The sequence below is a fragment of the Fukomys damarensis genome, unplaced genomic scaffold, assembly GCF_012274545.1.
Source record: "Fukomys damarensis isolate Sample0158 unplaced genomic scaffold, DMR_v1.0_HiC HiC_scaffold_29, whole genome shotgun sequence".
In the NCBI taxonomy this organism is placed as follows: Eukaryota; Metazoa; Chordata; class Mammalia; order Rodentia; family Bathyergidae; genus Fukomys; species Fukomys damarensis.
In genome coordinates, this window is record NW_022900941.1 from 20,133,579 (window position 1) to 20,139,578 (window position 6,000).

Sequence of the window (6,000 nt, forward strand, 5' to 3'; positions counted from 1 at the left end):
AAAAAGAAAATCTTGTCATTCATATCAACATAGATGTGTTTCAATGATATTTTTAAGTGAAATAAGCCAGGCACATTAAGACAAATAATAAATAATTTTATTTACTTGTGGAATCTAAAAAAGTTGAACACATTAACAAGTAGAGACTAGAGTGTTAGAACATCAATCATATTTCTTTGCAAACACCATAACCTGGCTACAGCCAGATGATTGTGGAGTGTTGGTTTTAGGGTGTAATCAGAGCAATATATTGCATCAACATTATACATTTGGAAATTTAAAAATTGATTTTGTGACACTACAGGTACCTTTCAAATTGGGTGCAATTAGTTGGTGGTTTGGTCTGGGGATGGAGAGGAGAGGAGAGAGAGAGAGAGAGAGAGAGAGAGAGAGAGAGAGAGAGAGAGAGAGAGAGAAACTTTTTAGCTTTTCATTCACGACTTTTATTGGTACCCATACTTTACTGTTACTTTATTGCTAAGGAAATCTGAGTTTATGGAAGAAATTGCTTACTCAGGGTCAAAATGAATCATGTTGAAATAATACAAAATGAATGCACTTTGCAGTGATCTATGTAAAACAGACAGTAAGTCCCTTTTAGTTTCATTAAAATCGTTCTTCAGATATTATTTAGAAAGATTCTCAGTCTACCCTTCTGTGGCCAATTAAGAGCAAGAAAAATAGGAGAGGGCTTCCAAAATCACCAGGATGCCACTATAATAACAGCAGACTTGCAGCTTATGAGACAGTAAATGGAAAATTCAAGAACTTGGGTTGAGGCCAAAATTTGCCATCCAAAGCATTTAAAAGAGATGACAAAATGTTGGGTAGGGGGTAGGGGGATAGAAGGCAAAACCAAATTCCAGGTGAAAAACGTGAACTTTAATGTGTCTGCAGACATACTGAATATAAGAAAGGCTAAAAATTATTCTGGTAAAATTCATGTTCCCTATCTCAAGCTCAAACTGAAAAGCACAATGCATCGATTCCCCTGTTTAAATTAATGACATCAGTGAAATAAGATGTCATTAGGAAGACTTAAATAAGATTACTGCACTTAGAACTCTGAGGAATGGGCAGGCAAAGAGATATGTATAGATCTAGTAGGTAACTAAACCCAGAGTTTGACATTTCATGTTTAGTGTGAGATAACCTGTGTATAATATTTAGAATATTTGTAATAGGGGCAGCGGCACAGGCCCAGATGTTTGGAAGGATAGAGAGGAGTCTCACTTGAGTGCAGAGTTTGATGTTGACCTTGGAAACATAGCAAGGCCCTGTCTCAAAAACTAAATACAGGCCGGGCCTGGTGGTGCATGCCTGTAATCCCAGCACTCAGGAGGCTGAGGCAGGAGGATTGCTATGAGTTTGAGACCAGCCTGGGCTACATGGTGAGTTCCAGGTCAGTCTCAACTACATAGTGAGACCCTTCTCAAAAAACAAAAAACAAAAACAAACAAACAAAAAGTAAATACAAAATAAAATATTTATAAAGTTTAAAAGAATTTGATATATTGGTTTGTGGTTTTCAGCTACAAGGAAATATTAAGTAATTTGAACTGGAATATTACAGGAACTCAGTTTTCAGCTTTTACTTACTCATTACATTAAAATTTCCTGTCATAGAGAAAAATATATATGTTCAGTTTAGTATGCTTAAGAAAATATATTTCACCAAGTTTATAAATAGGAGCCACTGATGAGGGGGGTTTATATGCTCAACTTGGGTTAATCAACCATTAATTTTAAAAAATACTAGATAATATTTAAATTTATCTATTTATTTATTTATTTGCAGTACTTAAGATTGAATTTGGGTCCTTGCAGTGAGCTCCATTCTGTGAGTGTGTGTGTGTGTGTGTGTGTGTGTGTGTGTGTGTGTGTGTATGAAATTTTTGAAAGATTACATTGCCCAAGTTGGACTTAAACTTGGGATCCTCCTGATTCAGCCTTCCAGAATGCCAGAACTACAAGATATGGACTACCATACCTGGCTTCCTTTTTATTTAAATATTCCTTATTTAAAATTGTTTAAAATTGTGGGATTAACTAAAATAATTAAGGGAAACTATTTTTAATAAAATTTAATATTAATTTCAGTCTCCAAACAATAAAGCACATGTTAACATTCCACAACGCATAATACATCTTTGTGAATAGCAGGACAGTTGGTGGTTTTCTCCTTCAAGTGCTGGAGACCTCTGCAAGGTAGATGTTTCTGGGTATGACGAGGTCAGAGAGGAAATGAGGTCGGCAAGGTGAGTCAGGTAAAAAGCCAGGAATTGTGCTGTGTTCTGTGAGGCATGAAGAGCCAGGGGAAATCTGGCATTCTTCGTATTCTCTAGACCTAGCTCTGTGTATAAGCTTGTGGAAAGCTTTCTAGACTTCTCCCTGAGGTCCAGGCAATCCTAGCCAGCCACAAGACTAGAATCATTCCCAATATTTAAGATGAAATAGACAATAGCCACGTGTGATGCCAAGCTACAGCCCAAGCAGCTGTGGATTTGGGTCACGCAGTCGGGTCCCTGGAACTCATTCCAATCCAGCTAAGTACGTAGATTTGCCCCAGTTCCTTCATTAATATCACAGTAATGCAATCTCACACTTTTCATTAATTCAGTTTTTACACTTCCATCACTGTCCTCTTGGGATTTTACTAAGTATAGTAAACATAGTATAATTTTTTTTATTTTCAAAATCCTACCCAAGATAATTTGAAAAACTCACATTAATAAATAGTTGCCTACAGGAGCTAGGGATTCAATAACATACCCAAAGTAGTCTCTGTCTAAATTAATTGAAACTGTATATAATTAAGTGTTGTTATTAAGGGTATAAATTTGATCTACAAAATCAACAGCACTTAAGCAGTGTTCTATAAAAGTTTTCTAGAATATGGCCCTTTATAAAGTCTATAGAATAATTTCATTGATAAATATTTTTCTCAAACTATTAAATCCACCATTCATAGTTTTGAAAACATATGCATAAAGATAAATTTGTGTAGCAAATTATAAATAATATTGAGTTAGGCAAACTGAAACTCTGATAATAAGCATCATTCCAATCCTAATATCATGAGGATGAGGATGATGTCAGTGACAATTAGTGTGAATAGGCTAAAGTTTTTATGTGAACTGTGAGAGAGAACTGACCATCTTCATCTTTGACATCCAGATTCTACTGTGTATTATTAGCGCAGCCTAAATAACTTGTTTCATGGAATTAAAACACGTATGCAATTTATAATAATGATTTTCACCTTCTTAGGTAGTTATTAAATGCTAAGATTTGATGAATATATCCATACCCTTCACGTATATGGAATTATTTTAATATTTCAATAGTTCTGTTTTTAATAATGGATTTGTGTTAATCTTCGTGTCACAAAAATATTTTTTTCTTTAGAAATTTTACTTACTATTATTATTTAAAATTTTGAGACAGGGTTTCATTAAGTTGCATAGCGTGGGCTCAAATTTGCTGTTGCCTTGGTTTAGTGGCCCACTTACACGCTGTGGGATACCTGTAAATGTGTAGCTGTGTGTCCAATAGGCCTGGGAGAGGAGTTTATCACAAGGTTGAACACTTCTGAGTTTCTCCCCTCGGGTCACTTTCTCTTTCTTTTCAGACTTTTTGTCTTCAAAAGGACCTCTTGTCCTAGGAGCTGAGATTGATTTCATTAAATTGACTAGAACATCACCATAAAGAGATACTTCACGTTCTTTACATATCAATGACAGAAGCCCGTGCAAAGCACTGAAAAAATACTTCCGTCACAATCAAAAAGTTGTGAAATATTTGCCAATTTATGGCAAATTGGGCACCATTTGTCCTGACCAACCAACACTCTGCCCGAGAAGTATAGTGTAAATAGAACACATACTGTAAATGGATCATGGCTTTATCATCACCCAATGGAGGTTATTTCGATAGAGATAGGGCCAATGTCTACAGTGGACCAATTCAACACCTTTTGTAAGCTAGAATGGGGAAACAACATTGAAAATAGGCTGTGGAATTAAATATTTCATCACCCATCTAGAAAACCAGGGGTCAAAACAGCACCATCACTTTTTTTTTTTCTTAAGTTTATTGGTACATTCATCACAGTTACCGTCGTCATTGGGAACTTGTACGTTTCCATGACTTATCTTGGTTCTTATTTTCCCCCCATTCCCCAGCCCGTAATTTGTGTTTTACCTTTTTTCATATTTTTCTCTTCCCTTTTACCTTTCTCCTACCCCTCCAACTTCCTCTACACTTTTAGACAGTTTATTCCTGTTATACTATATCAACTATACATTTTGATCCTTATTTACACTTTATTTTTCACACCAGAGAAATTATTCAGTGTTTACACATGTGTGTCTTATTAATTTCACTTGAGTATGTCCTCAATGTGCATCCACTTAGCTATAAATGTCTTTAATTTCTCATTCATTATGGCTGAATAGCACTCCATTTTATTTAAAAAAAACAAACAAACAAAAAAAAACACATCTTCTTTATCCAGTCTCCAGTTCATGGGCAATTGGGCTGTTTCCAAATTTTAGCTACTACAAACTGTGCTGCTATATACATGGGTGAGTATATATTGCTGTGGTATGATTCTTTCAATTCTTTTGGGAAGATACCCAACAGAGAAATAGCTTGGTCAAATGAGATTTCTAATCTTAATTGTTTGTGGTATCTCCATATTGATTTCCACAGCAGTTGCACCAGTCTGCACTCCCACCAACAATGGAGAAGGGTTCCTTTCTCCCCACAGCTCTGCCAGCATTTGTTGTTGGTTGATTTCTTGATAGCAGCCATTCTTTGTGGGCTGAGGTGGAATCTCAGTGTTGTTTTCATCTGCATGTCTCAAAAGAACAGTGATGTTAAACATCTTTTCATGTGTTTATTTGCTTCTTTTACTTGTTTGCCTGAGAAATGTCTGTTCATTTCAGGTGCCCATTTTTGAAGTGGGTCTTTATATTTGTGGGGGTCTGATTTTTGTGTGTGTTTTTTTATATTCTTGATAGTAGACCTTTATCTAAGGAACAACTGGTAAAATTTTTTCCCACATTATGGGTTGTCTCTTAGCTCTGCTGGTGATTTCTCTTGCAGTGCAGAACCCTTTTTAAAAGATGAGATACCAGTTGTTGATTCTTTGTGCTAGTTCCCGTGCCACTGAGGATTTGTTCATAAAGTCTTTTCCTATGCCAGTGTCTTCAATAGTTCTGCCTAACTTATCTTCCAGCAAGTTTAGTGTTTCTGTTTTAATATTTAGATCTTTAATCCACTTGGATTTTAGTTTAGTACATGGTGAAAGATAGGGGTCTAGTTTTAATCTTTGCCAAGTTTAAATCCAGTTTTTCCAACATCATTTATTAAAGAGGCTATCTTTCCTCCAGTGAAGATGGTTGGCTCCTTTTTCATCGATGAGGTAGATGAGTATGTCTGGAGTTGCTTTTGCATCTTCTAATCTATTCCATTGACCTTGGGCCTATTTCTTTGCCAGTACCATGCTGTTTTTGATGTTGTTGTTGTTGGTTTGTTTTGTTTTAAATCACAGTGGCTTTGTAGTATAGTTTCAAGTTGGAGATTGTGATACCCTCTGACATGTCTCTGTTGCCTAGAATGGCGTTGGCTATTCTAGGTCTTTTCTGATTCCAAATGAATTTTTGGATTGTTTTCTCTAGATGTGTGAAATATACTATTGGAATTTAAATAGGGATTGAATTGAATCCATATAGAAATTTCGGAAGTATTGCCATTTTCACTACATTGATTCTTCTTACAAGGGAGCAAGGGATGTCTTTCCATTTTCTCATATCCTCTTCAGTCTCTTTTGTCAGAGTGAGCACCATCACTTTAAAAACTCTCCATTTGTTTCAGAGAATGTCATCACATGGATTTTATGTAAACTTTTGGACTTCATTATGACAAATTCATTTTATGGCAGTATGCCAGGTAAATAAGATGGGGATGCAGGGGAGGAATCCTTTAATTAATCAT